Source organism: Chelonoidis abingdonii, chromosome 16, assembly GCF_003597395.2.
Source record: "Chelonoidis abingdonii isolate Lonesome George chromosome 16, CheloAbing_2.0, whole genome shotgun sequence".
NCBI lineage: Eukaryota > Metazoa > Chordata > Testudines > Testudinidae > Chelonoidis > Chelonoidis abingdonii.
In genome coordinates this window covers 12,310,280-12,326,867 of record NC_133784.1, presented here as the reverse complement: position 1 = coordinate 12,326,867, position 16,588 = coordinate 12,310,280, and the positions used below count along the sequence as shown (strand labels likewise).

The 16,588-nt window shown below is 50.5% G+C and overlaps 1 protein-coding gene across 1 annotated transcript in view; it reads right to left on the bottom strand.

Moving 5' to 3' along the window:
* LOC116823594 (2-hydroxyacylsphingosine 1-beta-galactosyltransferase-like) overlaps positions 1–11,180 on the bottom strand; it is a 23,013-nt gene extending 11,833 nt beyond the window's left edge. Inside the window, exon 1 of the mRNA XM_032778215.2 lies at positions 11,137–11,180. The gene's annotated coding sequence lies outside the window, so the exon portion shown is untranslated. The remainder of the gene's footprint in view (positions 1–11,136) is intronic.
* Positions 11,181–16,588: the final 5,408 nt, after the last annotated feature.

Below are 16,588 nucleotides of genomic sequence, written 5' to 3'. Positions count from 1 at the left end.
TACGTTTTTTATATTTTATTTTTATATATTTTAAATGGAGAGAAGGAGCCCAGTGCTACATCCTGGTGTGATAATTATTTCTTCTGGGTGTATTTGTCATAACCCAGACAAGATCCAGTATATTAAAGTCATCTTTCGGAATAGGACTTCTTCTTTGCTATATGAGCCCGGTCATGGGACGAACTAGTGTCGAGAGAGGCTCTATCCCACAGTACTGTTATCAGAGGGAATGGGTAGTTAATGGGAACTTCTCCTAAGAGGCTCTCCTCCCGACCGAAGTGTCAAGAAAACATGAACTCAGCAACAGTGTCCTTCCAATGCCAATGAAAGCAATCTTGCTGCCCTGTGCTCCCCCGCTCACTCTGGTGAAGAACCTTGTCGTCTCACGCATCGTTCACCGTGCATGTCGGGCGTAGGGTCGCGTGGGATGATCGATCCGGTGGAAACATGTTCGAAGGCGGGCGGCTGCGCGATGCGAACGGATACGCGGCACCGAGCGGCCGCGGGAGGCCCTCTCATTGAGGACGGCACGTATTAGGGAGTAAAGACCAGCCAAGGGGAGAGAAAATCAAAAAGGAAATAAGACAAGCCTCGAAAGGCCATTCAGAAAGAACAAAACAATCCCAAACGGGATATATCCGCTCGGGATCATTCCCAAGATTTTTTTACCTCGTGGCCGGGACTTAGTGAGACTTGACCTAATGAAAGATAAGTCATATGCTGGGAGGGCAGATAATGTTTGACCCGGGGAAGAGCTCGGCTTCACAATACGCCATGCAGAGGTTGCCAGCGACACCCATCCGCACACACCAAACCTGTATCCAGCCGGGAAAGAGAGGCGGAGGGGTCGACTAGGGTGAGCGGGTGCAAAGGCCTACGTCTGAGATTGAAACCGTAACCATTCCATGGAAGCTACATCAGTGAACGAATTTGCCCTCTAAAAGATTGAAGCCTTAGCGCCTCACAGGAGAGGATCCGAAGCACAGGCTAAGTCAGGAGTACCAACGCAGACAACTGAATGCCGGAGCAGGAACAAGACAGCCTCATGGGCATTACCCAAATTCGAACCAGACGAAGAAAGCCGAGGGGCGACATGGGAAAGAATCTAACATGGAGCTTGGAAAGGCTGGACGACAAAGGACGACTGAAGCCAACTGATCAGCAGCAAGGAACACGCACTGACGCACCACATCCATTGAGGCAGGCTACCCACTAGAGAGGAGACCCAAGGTGCAGACTGTGACAAGTAGGCTCACTCAGAAGAACCATGGTCCAACAACATAAGTAGGGCAGATGATTAAGAATGCAGGCAGGAAACAGCAGGACACACAGGTAGAGCGGGCACACAAACACACCAAGGTGGCGGCATGGGTATACGAAGAGTTGCAACAGCGTAGCGGCAGACACTTATCGCGGCCGAGACTCAGACTGACGGGAGTTCCCGGCTAGATATGATTGTGAGAATAGCAGGCTACGAGATTCCTGTGGGACTGCTCCAAATCCAGCAGCGGACGAGGCAAGGTACTCGCCAATCAACCACACATCGTGATAAAGAACAAAGAGCGACAAGACACACGGGTGAAGAGATCAAATGCAGTGCCAAGTGACCCAGAAAACAGCAGGAAGAAGGGAAAGAAATGCGCTGGAGACTACCGAGGCCTGAAAGAGAATAGAGAGGAGAAAGGAAGCATGAATGAGCCATAAATGGTCGCCGATCTGGGCGTAGGACATCTCGGGGCTGTGACACCTAAGTGGTGAGTGCTCCACAGATCCCAAGAACAACATCAGAAGCCTCTTGCTCCAGGAGAACAGGCTAGCGCAACGGGAGCTAAAGATACTCGGCAGCATAAACCCCAAACCCCAAGGAATCCCTGGTAGAGACAATTGAGGAAGACAAATACCACCCAGCCAGGGGTCGAAGCTCGGAATTTGAGAGAAAAGAAGAGAGACCTATCTCAAAAGACTAGAAGCGGACTTGAGAAGGTTCATCCATAATATCCAGTCCATGTCGCCTCACAGCACCGACGAAGTACTGCCTTGTAGACAGTCAGAGGGAGTGTTTTGTTCCTGTGCTCTAATCCCTGGACGAGGCCACCCCTCAAAGCAGCCACACCACCGCGTCAGTTTAGAAGGACGAATGCTCAACCACTGAGCTATCCCCCCAAACATAAGGCCTGAACCACAGAAGCCGAAACGCAAGACCCCTTGAGTGGCTAGCCAACGATGGCTCCACAAACTGAGACACAGGTTGCAATTGCAGTCCTGATACTCAGATACCAAGGTGGAATACTACCTGGCACTGAAAAATCACCATTCCCCATAAATGAAGACCTCTGAGAAGACCAAAGACTACGGACCAAATGAAACGTACCATCAACGGCAGCTGCTTGAAGACAGGGACAGAACCGATATTGTACACGACACTCGAGACTATACTGCAACTTATATTCGAGGTAAGGAAAATTGATGGCTTTAGCCGATTGCACACTAGAGGCCGAACAAAGCCGGTTGAAATACAGCCCTAGTTTAAGCCGTATTCTCAACAATAAGCTCCACACATGTAAAAACGTAGGTTCCGAGGACCAGATTTTACCAAGACCACTGATACCTCCACCCCATCACCCTTTTTTTTTTGCTTGAATCTTTCTTAACAAAGAGCTGTGTGAAGCTGCTGACGCAGTCAGGCACCTCTCCGCCGTCCGGGCCGCACTCCCCAACTCGCCACCACGAACAGCCAGCAGTTTGCTCCTAGGCGGGAGGAACCGCTCCACAAGCTCAGCGCCTGCCGCCTCCATCCCTGAGCCCACGCACAGTTCCCATCAGTTCCCATTGCCCCTTGAACACAGCAATGGGATTAGGGGTGTGCCTGCAGGTGAGAGCCAGCCTCACCAAAGCCCACGCATCGGCCAATGCCCACTACCGCTACTACTTGCCACTCCCAGGCACAGGTATGGACCAGGACGCAGTATAGCCTCCCTGAACCTGCTGTGCCACTGACAAGAGTCGCCTGAGGAACCCAACTCTGAGCTCCGCCCCTTCTCCGGACCAGACCCCCAAAACCCACCTGCCCCATTCCTAGAGCTTGTACCCCTTCCCAACCCTGCTCACGTCGCAGCCTCCAACTGCACTCGAATCCCTCATCCCCAGCCCAAGCAGCCACCTCTCCTGTACCCAAAACCTCATCCCCCCTCCTGCCACCCACCCAGAGCCTGCATCCCCGTATATATCCTTCACTGCCTCTGCCCCAAGCCTGAAGCCATCCCACCCACCCCACCCCCCGGACGGATGCAGACCCGACCTCATTCAGTACTCATGCCCTGTAGCCTGCACCTCAATGTTAATCCGCAACTCTCGCTGCACTCCAACCCCTGTGAAAGGTGATGAGGTGAAATAGCGAGCCACGAGAGTGGATGGGAAAGTAGTGAGTGGGGCAGGGGCCCTGGGAAGGATTGGGCTAGCAGTGTTCAGTTTTGTTGTCATTAAAATTTTCCGCAACCCTAATACAAAAGTGCTAGCTTCACACCCAATTTACCAATGAAATCTGTCAAGATTGGAATCAATCAACAGGAGAGAAGGGAGAAAGCAACAAGCTTTCCCTGTCTATTGATGGACACAGGAAAACGTAACTATCAGCTCAAGGATTATTGAGATTTACCATCAGAAACAAACTACCGGAGAAATCAGAGTTGAATGGGCGTCATCCTCAATCTAGTCTTCTTAACCCCTGCAAAAAGGGCCAATCCCTAAATAGATGCTGCACTGAGCGCGAAATGCCCCCAGATTGACTCACTACACTAGTTACAGGCCAATGCCCAAACCACCAACCTCCCCCCAACGTCATCAAGTGGTCAAGTGAACAATGTTCCGAATATAGCAAAGCTATTGAACTAGGAGGATGGTGATGATTGAACAAAAGTGTATCTAATTTTTGCGCTATTTTGTATTAGTTATGTAATTAGATTCATATACTTTGTGTCAGTCCTGCCGGTTAGGTGGACCCAACTTTCTAACATCTCAGTAAGAGCGCGTTAAGTTCGCGCGAGACCAGCAACCCCCGTGATCTTCAATCTGCGCAGGCCTTCCGTGCCTGTATGCAGTGCACGAGGAAAGAGACTGCACACCGTCCCTACATCTCAGTATGGTAATGAGAATGTAAACCCTCGCTCCTCCGCCTACCACAATTTTGTTACACCCCCACAAACTGGTTGGGTGCACTATGCATTAGTAACACCTTCCAAAATGAAACGTATTTAACAGAATTATGTGCGTGACTAGATATTCAGTGACCGATGTGAAAATCCTTTCGATACGCACCAATAGGTCTTCCATCCTACGCATTGTTCACGCATCTCCTGCACCGCAAACCAAAGTAAATGGAAAGGTGTAAAACAAATAGCAAATCCTGTGGTTCTACACCGCTGGTAAAAATAATTCACTGAAATAAAACAGTCACGCCCCAAACAGCCCATAAAATAAAAAGACGTGACACGGCTTCTGAACACGGGCCACGCACAGCACCATTAACTTGAGCGCCGGTAAGAGGCAGGACTTTCAGGAACAGTCAGGGCACCGCTTAGCAATCAACCGAGGGTACAGAGAGGACCCAGGAATACATCTCCCCTCCCAGATACGTTGCGTAGTGTGACAAGCTGCATATAAAAGTACGATGAACGTCAAGTACAGGAAACAAAATCATTTAGAGACAACCTTATACGGTCGACCATACTATACACTGAAATATAATACAAAGATGTATAGTCCAGACAGAATTATATAAATTATAGGTAAAAGTGACCAACGTAACAATCTCGAAAGTGGGTTGTGAACACCTGGAATTAGTCGATTTTGTGAAGCCAGTATTTTAAAGGGAAGAGAAACTAGGGACACAAGACAAATTAGACGCCTGAAGGGGAAAGCAGTCATCTGAAAGTTACGAATCCAACGGCAGAAGTATGCACCACATAATTGCGCACAATGCTTGTTGGCAGTAAATGAATGTCACAAGATGCGGTCAGGGGGAGGTATAGGTCACGTGACCCAGTTTCTCCATTATAAAATCAAGGAAATGGGAATTAGCCAAAACGCGCACAATAACAGAGAGCAGAAAATAAAAAATTCAAATCACCACATAATTGGAACGATCACTCATCACAGTCGAAGTATGTTGCGTAAGGAGCACATGAGGGGTTCATGTAGCTAACAAATTAAACACCTGAAAGAATGCTAAAGCCGGTCTATGCTCCATTGTCCGATTACAACCAGCTAAAATCAGGTTCCAGGTGCTGTAGGAACTGGAAACAACAGTTAATAAGGCCGGCAGGCCCAGTAACACACTGGACGGGACATTAAAAGCTGGTGGTGCACACGTGCTGGCCAGGCCCCTGCGGATGCCGGATAAGCATAGTCCAGCTTCCTATCAGAGAGGTGGCCAGGAAGCCTACTCGTGCATCCCACGGAGCAGCATCTGGCTGCGAAACTGGCAGCCAATTGACATGGGCGGCATACTTGCGGTGTAAGCCTCGGCAATACTCACTAAGAGCCCGAGGACAGTCTGCGGCTGCCCGGAGCTGCAAGTCAAGGTTCTGCCGAAGCTGCGACCCGCCACACACAACCCCGCCCGCGCAGAACCCCACCACACCAAGCCCCTAAAAAAGAAAAAAGAAAAAAAAAAGCCTCCCCCCCCCCAATGCATTTACCTATAAAGGCTTCAGAAGAGCAGAATTCCTAAATGCAGAAGGTGGGAGTTCATTGCTTTCTTTCTTCAGGGCGCCTGGGATGTGACCCTTCAAATATTCCACCCGCCCATGCACTTTAATGTCTAGCAGCACCAAGAATCCCTTCTGTGCTCTGTGTGGACGAAAGGCATTGAAGCATTTCTCTCTGCTGCAGCCTGCTCTCTTTCCAACTCTTCCCCAGAGCAGGCAGGAATATATCTCCCCTTTTGGTTTCCTTATTTAAATGGTGAGCCGAGTGATGCAGCACAGCTGTAGCTCATCTGAAGCCAGAAGGAAAGAGAGGATTTGTCTCAAGGATGCCAGAGGCTCTTACCTGGATGGTAAATTAGTGTTCGCTTCTTCTCCCTAGTTTGATCCAGAAAGAGTGACTGCAGCTGCTTTCAAACGCTTTCTAACAACAGGCTGCGGCTACTGAACTGGTTGTGGTGTAGCAGCTCCCTTAAGAAAGCCACAAGTACGGCTACCACGAGTTTGCAGAAACTGAAGCAATATGGGTAATTCTGCTGTATAACAGGCAAAAGGCTAATATTTCACTTCAGACAGGCACTTCTGGAACTAAGAGGAAACTCTAGTAAAAAAGCCTCCAGGACAAAATACCGTACAGAGAACATTCTCAGGCAGGAAAGACTAACCCATGTTCACTTTCTGAACAAATGTTTTGATATTTCGGTGGACTTCATCGCCACTGGTTCCAGGCCATCATTTTACAAGGCTGGCTTAGTCACCCAGTCAGTGACACTACCTTGACGAGATTCTTGTGTGAGACTCAAACCCATGCCTCTGTAGCATTCTGCACAAACCATTCCAGCAAAGGTCTGTAGCAAAGCAAGGCTAGATTCACCCAAGCAGCAGGGTGAGATTTTAAACACAAAACTGTCACGAACAGTCATTTTCTTATGCATAACAGAAAAAAAAAATGAAGTACTAGAGAGAATCTCTAACTGTCTAACACAATATTCCAGAAGGTCACTCTGTGTCATTCTAAAGCCTAAAATGTCTGTAGAACCAATGTGAAGGGATGGAAGCAACTACAAGCATGGTCGAGAGTTCTTTTTATTCAGAATATGACCAGTTTCAATCATCACTGGGTTTTACAGTCTACCACCATCCAATTTTCAGGTTCTCATCTGCTTTTACTTGACAAATTACATGCATGTGGTGTACAGGCTAGCTACAGTAAGGCATGTATGTGCCTAGACCACTGTGATATCAGAGATAAGTCAACCATTCACCACCCTTACTCTCGACAGCTAATTTGCATGCAACGGTGTCACCGGCTGTATGAGGGATAGTGCCACACTCATGCACTCAACTGCAATCTGCACAAGTCTCACAGCACACACCCCTAGACACAAATCAACAGCCACCCATCCCCCACAACCAGCATACACAACACCAAACATATAAGGCCCTTAACTGCAGCACATATCCTTATTTGCCATCCACACAAATCCACACAACTCTCCCAGCACAACACAACCACACACAAATCAACACACACACACACACACACACACATCACTCCGAAGCCTAGAATGCCCACAGAGTCAGTGTGAGGCAATGGAAACTGCTACAAGCATGGGTGACAGCAATTTAGAGCATTATCAGGTTTAATCATCACAGGGATTTGCAGTCTGACACTGTCCAGTTTTAAGTGCTCAGACATTTTTAGCTTTTTTGTTTTGTTTTTTTAAATACAAACAAACACATGACTTTACAAATTACACCTGGCTTTGTGATATTAGTAGGTGCCAAACAAACAAGAAAGGGATTAAATGACCAATCAGCTGAGATACTGGACTCAGAGACAAAAAGGTCTAGAAAGACAGGAAGGGACAAAAGCCTTGAAAACACACCTTTTGATAGAGAGCAAGTTAATAGAATACTTGGAGGTTCACACATCCAAGGAACAGGCTCAGCTGAAATGAATGCTAGGAGAGTAAAGGCATTCAAGAACTTAAATTACTGGATTACTAACAATATTTCTTTTTAGAATCCATAAAGAACTAAGGAGATACCAGTGTCCAGGTTCAGCAAAGGAAAGAAGCAATCCTGCCAATTACTGCTCTGTAATTACAGCTTCTTTCTGTAGAAACACAGTGTATTTAAAATAGTAATTAAACATCCTACAAGGTTATGAAACCATGAGTAGGAGGCAGTGAGGATTTATAAAGAATAATACTTGCCAGACAAGCTTGATTGCTCGACAGAACATTACAACATTAGAGCAGCAGTAGATATAGCTGAATTTTAGTAAAGTAGTTAATACTGTATCTCAGAAAGGCTTATTCAAATTAGCTCACCAGTCTTGAAAACTGACTGAACTACCATAAACAAAGGTTAATGAGAAATGGTCTGAAAAGGGAGCCACTGTCCAGGGGATATCCTATGGATGATAAATCCTAATCTTATTTAGCAGAGCTGAGTCAATTACAGAAGAATGTTGGTGAAGATCTGTTGAAATTCTTAGAATCATAGAATATCAGGATTGGAAGGGACCTCAGAAGGTCTCTAATCCAAGCTCCTGCTCAAAGCAGGACCAATCCCCAACTAAATCATCCCTGCCAGGGCTGTGTCAAACCGGGCCTTAAAAACCTCTAAGGAAGGAGATTCCACTACCTCCCTAGGTAACCCATTCCAGTGCTTCACCACCCTCCTAGTGAAAAAGGTTTTCCTAATAGCCAACCTAAACCTCTCCCACTGCAACTTGAGACCATTACTCCTTGTTCTGTCATCTGCTACCCTGAAAACAGTCTAGATCAGGGCTGGTGCAACCATTTAGGTAACCTAGGCGGTCGCATAGGGTGCTAGGATTTGGGGTTGCCATTTTCTTCGGCAGGGACTGCGGCGGCCCGATCTTTGGCCACCCTGGTCGCCACTGGCATTTAGGCGGAGGGAGCTGGGGCAGGGGAGCATGGGGAGGGCCGCCTGCAGCAAGTAAGGGAGGGGTGTGGCACGCAGGGGAACTCCCCGCCCCAGCTCACCCCTGCCCCACCTCTTCCCTGAGCACGCCGTGGCTGCTTCACTTCTCTCACCTCCCAGGCTTGTGGTGCCTAAGCTGACTGGCGCCGCAAGCCTGGGAGGCGGGAGAAGTGAAGCAGCCATGTCATGCTTGGGGAGGAGGAGAAGCAGGAGTGAGCTGCTTCACTTCCATCAGTAAGTGGCGAGCTGGGGCGGGTGGGGGGTGCCTCAGGGCGGAGGGTGGGAGCTGCTGCGGGGGGCTCAGGGCGGAGGCTCGGGGACAGGGGAGAGCACAAGGTGGAAGTTTCGCCTAGGGCGCAAAACATCCCTGCACCAGCCCTAGTCTAGATCCATCCTCTTTGGAACCCCCTTCCAAGTAGCTGAGAAGAATGAGGGGGGATTTGACAGCTGCTTTCTTCTGCAGACTAAATAATCCCAGTTCCCTCAGCATCTCCTCATAAATCATGTGCTACAGCCCCCTAATCCTTTTTGTTGCCCTCCGTTGGGCTCTCCAGTTTTTCCACATCCTCCTTCCAGCGTGGGACCCCAAACTGGACACCGTACTCCAGATGAGGCCTCACCAATGCCAAATAGAGGGGAATGATCACATCCCTCAATCTGCTGGCAATGCCCCTACTTATACAGCCCAAAATATCATTAGCCTTCTTGGCAACAAGGGCACACTGTTGACTCATATCCAGCTTCTCATCCACTGTAACCCCTAGGTCCTTTTCTGCAGAACTGCAGCCTAGCCATTTGGTCCCTAGTCTGTAGCAGCACATGGGATTCTTCCATTCTAAGTGCAGGACTCTGCACTTGTCCTTGTTGAACTGCATTAGATTTCTTTTGGCCCAATCTTCTAATTTGTCTAGGTCCCTCTGTATCCTATCCCTACCCTCCAGCATATCTGTCACTCCTCCCAGTTTAGTGTCATCTGCCAACTTGCTGAGAGTGCAGTCCACGCCATCCTCCAGATCATCAATGAAGATACTGAACAAAAGCCCCTGAGGCTCTGCTTGATATCGCCTGCCAACTAGACATGAAGCCATTGATCACTACGGGCCATGGGTTTGGGTCCTGCAAAGACTCATGCACACGTTTAGTTCCCCTGAAGTTAATGAGACTACTCCCAGGCATAAATCTTTGCAGACTCAAGGTCTAGATGAGTTTCAGTCTGAATGTTAGCAGTATTTTTCTGGTTCCTTTTTACTACTATTAACGTACAGGATGTTAAATTTAGTGCACGAGTATTTGTCACACGAGAGTCTCATTGGGACATTCGTAAAAGCGATGCCAAACACCACAACAAAGGTTGTGAATTTTAGAATTAAATTCACAACTAAAGTTTACACACAGCTAGTTAGGCAAGGAGTCCACACAGAGAAGAGAAACAACTCTGCCTACTTTATCCCTCTAGGTTCTTAAACCACACCCAGCACTACACTATCTGAGTACCTATTTATGTAACCTGCCAAGGGTGAGAACATTTCTAATCATATATTTGATTATAAACCCAGCACTTCACACCAAGAAGAATTAATTGAAGGAGTTGGTGAATAATCTTGATTAGCCAATTTGAGTATTTCACAACACCTCTGCAGAAAGACTTGCAAACTGAAAACAGGGCCAAGTTTACCAAATTATTCAGCAGGAATTTGCCCAGATTTATTTTAACATCTTGATTAACACAGAGGAGGCAGTCACCAGCAGGAAAGGAGACCTTTGCGGATGAAACAAAAGGCCAAATCCCCTTTCTGCACACTAGCAGGCAAGGAGATAGGGATAAGGAGCTGCTTCTGCCCGTCTGCAGCAGCAGGGTAAGATTCCAGGTTAAGGCTTGTAAAACAAGACCAGCTATTGTACTGGCTGGTTCACTGCAGTAGCCAAAGAGCACAGCTTGCCAGGTAAGGGTAGCGTGTATGTGGAGGTCCCGTTTCCCGGGCAATACTGCCAAAGGCACTCCTGCCAACACTGGGAACACCACTGGCTCAATTACTTCACATGGGCTCCGAGGAGCGCGAGCCGTTCGTAAATTCAGCTGTAGCTTATCCAGCTCACACTTCGCCCACGTGCTCCGAGCTGGCTGCTACCCTCCAGCCCGCTCCAGGAGCTGGGCTTCCCTTCCAACACCTGCAGCGCTCGGAGGTCCCGTCCAGAGCCGGGGCGATCCCAGCCCTGGGGCTGCGATTAGCCAGGCGGTCGGATCACGAGCCCCGCTTTGATGAGCTGGGGGGCGCTCCCTTGCTGCGGCCGGGGTGACGGGGAGGGGGTCCGGCCTGGAGCCCACTAGCCTGTTCGGACCCCGGGGAGGCTGGCGCAAAGTGAGGCACAGGGCGATCGGGGCCCGCGGGGGGGAGGCGGGGCAAGAGACGGAGAAACTGCCCGCCAACACGGGCCCAGAGAGAACAGCCCCCCCCAGCCCGCAGCGCCTCTCACCCACCTGTGCGTCTCCAAAGGCGGCCGCCTCCGTCCACCCAGCCGTGGCAGGTGCAGCAGCGGGGAGACGTGCGGCGATGCGGCGGCTACTACTGGCATTGGCCTCCCCCTCCGGCCCCTTTCAGCCCGGCCGGCCGGCACAGGCGGAGCCCGCCTCTCAGCCCACACGCCCGGCTCCCATTGGCAAGCGGAGCGGCTCGGCCTCCCCGCGCCTCGGAATCCCCGCACACCGCCCTGCCGCAGGCCCCCAGCTGGCGGCCTCCCGCCCTCTGGCCTCGCTACGGGGCGGCCAGGGGCCCCCAGGGCTGCAGCGCCGGCGGGGTCAGGCGGGACGGGACTGGGAGGTGGCACCTGCTTCAACGCCTCGGGCATTAGCTCGGCAGGAACGGGCAGCCAGGCGCAGCCCCTAGGGACAGGGGTGTGTTACGATCGCCCAGCGCCTGCCCCCCCCGAAAGAGAAGGGCAGGTCTTGCGCAGCCCTTTGCCCAACAGGAGGAGGAAACGGCGGCGCTAGAGTTTAGGCGTTAATCATGTGCTGGGCGCGCAGCTGCACAGAGCAGCACCCTGCTGGAGATGGAGTCTGGCGCTAGCTCTGGCCGTGGGGCGGGGATTCGGGGTAGGGCTCCAGTAGGGGCCCAGCCTAGTAGAGTTGATCCCTGCTCTACTTAGGCCAGTCCTGCAGCCGCCCAACCGCATAGCTCCAGGATTAAGGACAGCCACTAAAGATTTTTCAAGGGGAGCCGTTCTCTGCGCCTCAGAAAACCAGGGCAAAGCTAGGGCCTAAATGCACTACACTATACACAACTTAGTAAACAGCCTACGTCCTTCTGTAAACCCATGTGCTCCTGAAGGGGGGGTGGCTCAATTTCTAGGTGCACTAAACAAGACTCCTGTAGCACCTTATAGATTAACAGACGTTTTGGAGCATGAGCGTTGGTGGGTGAATACCCACTTAATCAGATGCAAGTAGTGGAAATTTCCAGGGGCAGGTATATATAAGCAAGCAAGCTAGAGATAACAAGGCCCTGTTCTAGCAGTTGAGGTGTGAAAACGGAGGGAGGAGAAACTGGTTTTGTAGGTGGCAAGCCCTTCACAGTCTCTGTTTAATCCTGAGCTGATGGTGTCAAATTTGCAGATGAACTGAAGCTCAGCAGTTTCTCTTTGAAGTCTGGTCCTGAAGTTTTTTTGCTGCAGGATGGCCCCCCCCCCCCCCCCCCTCTTAGGTCTGTTATAGTGTGGCCAGGGAGGTTGAAGTTTCTCTAGAATGGCATATAAAAAAACCTGAAGAAACACTTCAACCTCCCTGGCACACTATAACAGACCTTAAAGTGGCCATCCGCAGCAAAAAAACTTCAGGACCAGACTTCAAAGAGAAACTGCTGAGCTTCAGTTCATCTGCAAATTTGACACCATCGCTCAGGATTAAACAGAGACTGTGAAGGGCTTGCCACCTACAAAACCAGTTTCTCCTCCCTCCGTTTTCACACCTCAATGCGCTAGAACAGGCTCATCCTCCCTGATCGAACTAACCTCGTTATCTCTAGCTTGCTTGCTTATATATACCTGCCCCTGGAAATTTCCACTACATGCATCTGATTAGTGGGTATTTCACCACGAAAGCTCATGCTCCAAAAACATCTGTTAGTCTATAAGGTGCCACAGGATTCTTTGCTGCTTTTACAGATCCAGACTAACACGGCTACCCCTCTGACACTGAACAAGACTGATCACAATATGCAGGCTTGGCTATACTGGAAAGTTGCAGCACGGGTAGTGCTTTACAGCGCTGCAATTTACTCCCCGTGCACACTGGCAAGGCACATACAGCGCTGTATCTCCCTGGCTACAGCACTGGTTATACTCCACCTGGACGAGAGGAATAAAGAGAACAGCGCTGGTGCTGCAGCGCTGGAGTGCCAGTGTAAACAGCGATTAATCTTACTATGCTGTAACTGACCTCCGGAATTTTCCCATAATTCTTTTAACTAAAGAACTCTGTGTTTCGTTGTGAACTCAGGGCTCCCAGAGCTGCTTATCTAAAAAACAAACACAGCTCCTGTTTGCACGAGCAGAGGCAGGCAGGGAATGTCCACAGCTAGTGTTTGCTTGAGGAGAGAAACAGTACGGCGGGGGGGGGGGGGGGAGGAGGAGTCCGTCAGAGCAACTGCTTCTCTGGTCTGAAGGCTATTGCATTTAGGCTGAGGGCTACACTGGCAGTTTTGCGGCGCTGGTAGTTACAGCTGTGCTCGTACAGCTGTGTACGGCCAGCGCTGCAGTGTTCCACACTGAACAGCGACCAGCGCTGCATTGTGTGTCCACACTTGCACTGGTTGCACGCGCTGTTGTCAGTGGTGCATTTGTGGGCAGCTATCCCACAGAGCACCTCGTCCCATTTTCTCGCTGTGGGTTGTGGGCAAGGGACGGAAGGGTGCGGGTCATTCCACTTCCTGTTTTCAACCACCTGTGGTGCATCGCTCCCTTTTCAGCTGTTTGGTGCCATTGTGAGTCTGTCGCGTGGTTTCAGAGGAGAAATGGAGCCCGAGCTGCTGAGGACATTGCTGTTGATGTTGCCAGCCACATCCGTCTGGCAGTGGAGCTATTCCTTACGCTCCAAAGTGACAGTGAGAGCTCAGATGATGAAATAGATGCGGCTGACACACCTGACAGTAAATTGCTTGTGGCAGTAACGGACGTGCTCTGCAGCGTGGAATGCCGCCTTTGGGCTCGGGAACAAGCACTGAGTGGTTGGATCACATTGTCCTGCAAGTCTGGTATGTACGAGCAGTGGCTGCACAACTTTAGGATGAGAAAAGCCACTTTCTGGGACTGTGTGCTGAGCTCGCCCCAACCCTGCAGCGCAAGGACACGGAGACTGAGAGCTGCCCTGTCAGTGGAGAAGCGGGTGGCTATTTGCAGTCTGGAAGCTGGCTACTCCAGACAGCTACCGAGCGGGTCGCCAAACCAGTTTGGAGTGGGGAAGTTGACCGTTGGAATACTGCTGATGCAATTTTGCAGGGCCATTTATCGCATCCTGTTCAAAAGAACCGTGAGTCTGGGGAATGTGCAGGACATTGTGGATGGCTTTGCACAAATGGGTTTCCCTAACTGTGGAGCGGGCAATAGATGGAATGCATATTCCTATTCTGGCACCACCTCACCTGGCATCCGAGTACATAATCGGAAGGGTATTTCTCAATGGTTCTCCAGGCGCTTGTGGATCACCGTGGGCGTTTCACTGACATTTACACAGGATGGCCAGAAAAGGTGCATGATGCACGCATCTTTCGGAACAGTGGCCTGTTCAGGAAGCTGCAGGCAGGGACTTTTTTCCCAGACCGGAAGATCACAGTGGTGGACGTCGAAATGCCCATTGTGAATCCTTGGAGACCCCGCTTACCCGTTAATGCCTTGGCTCATGAACCGTACACAGGGAAGCTTGACATGAGCAAGGACCGTTCAACTACAGGCTGAGCCGGTGCAGAATGACCGTGGAGCGTGCTTTTGGCCATTTAAAGGGGAGATGGAGAAGTCTGTACAGGAAGCTAGACGTGGGGAAAGCAGCATCCCAGCGATTATAACCGTGTGCTGTATCTCCATAATATTTGTGAAGGGAAGGGTGAAACCTTCATTGACGAATGGACCTCCGAGGTTCAATGCCTGGAGGCTGAATGGAACAGCCAGAGAGCAGGGCGACTAGAGAGGCCCAGCACAGTGCTTTCAAGGATAAGGGATGCCTTAAAGGAGCACGAGGCTGAAAGCCAACAGTAATGTTGGGTGCCTTCCACTGCAGTTAAGAGCATTGCTCACAGCAGTTACCTGCCAGTGGTTTCATTGATTTGCACTTCCTATTTTTTACTTGTAGTAGATGTTAGTTTCTGAATTAATAAACAGTGAATAAAAAGACAAGAAATCCTTTATTAAAAATACAGTACATAAAACGGAAGGGGGATACGGTGATTAGCATTACACTCACAGGTTTGAATATGTTCTCCTTGAGGGCTCTGCACTCCCTGCTGCTGCACTTGGGGATTAAAATGCTGCATGGTGATGGGTGTTGAGTGCATTTGGGGTAACGGTCGTAGTATCAGCGGCTGTGAGGTGAACGTACTGGTGTTGGGGGCAGTTGGTGGTGGTAAGCACCACGATGCTGTGGAGAAGGGTGTTTTGAGGAAACATTGTGGGCACAATGTGCTGAGTTTTGGGATGGGCTGAGGCATCCACGGTAGTGGTCTGCCTGCATGTCTACCATTGTCTGAACACATCTTGAACACGGGGCTCGTGGCGGGGGGGGGGGGGGGGCGGGCGGTCGGGCTGGGTCCCTGTCTGGCTTTTTCAGTACCTGCTGGCCAGGGGGGTTAAGGCAGACCAGGTGCTGTGGAAAAAAATCACAGAGAAAATTCACCCAGGCCCCCAGGAGCAGAGCAGCCAGTGGCCACCGATCACAGAAAAGCATTTTCCTAAGCCTATGGCTACACTGTTAGTTTTGCTGCGCTCTGGCCGGGGCTCCAGCCATGAGAGCGGAGTCACGGAGCTTGCCGCGCTCCGGCAAGCCCCGCTCTCCCGGCCGGAGCTCCGGCAAGCCCCGCTCTCCCTCCTCTCCAGGCTCTGAGCCCAGGCAGTGGAGTGCTAAGCGGTGACCAGAGAGGCTGAAAAGGAATGCTGGGATAAAGTCCTAATACCCTGGAGCCCAATAAAAACGCTGGTGAGTGTCCACACCTGATGACCAGCGCTGCAACAGCAGCGCTGGACTCACTACACCGGAAGCAGACACAGGTGTACAGCCAGCGCTGCAAACAGGGAGTTGCAGCGCTGGCTGAGCTTTTAAGTGTAGACACCTGCTAAGCTGCAGCGCTGTAACCCCCACACCAGCGCTGCAACTAGCAAGTGTAACCATGCCCTAAGAGTGAATGAGAGTGGGGTTGGGGAAGTGGTTGGAAATTGCAAGGCAGGGAGCTGACACAGTGTCAGCTCCAAAAAGCCACTCACTCTCTCTCCCCTACCCTCCCTGTCAAACTCCACCCCACCCCCTTTTGAAAAGCAGATTGCAGCCACTTGAATGCTGGGATAGCTGCCCATAATGCACCACTCCCAACACAGCTGCAAATGTGGCCACACTGCAGCGTTTTCCCTACACAGCTGTATGAAGACAGCTTTAGCTCCCAGCACTGTACAGCTGCAAGTGTAGCCAACCCCGCATATACAAGTGGCTAAATTCTGCAGCCTCTACAACAGGGCAGAGTTCCAGCCAGCCACACGTGCAAGGGGGTGGAGTTTCTCCCCCTCCTGCACAATGATGGCTTTTTGGTGATCAAAAAGCATTGAGTCCAAACATGCCTCAAGGGTGTGGGCAAAAACCTCCAGCCAGGGATACTGTTACAGTTCAGAGCACCTACATTTCCCTTCTATGCTCCAGCCAAGGCACTCAGGCTTCTGGCTCTCCAGCCATCACCTCTCTT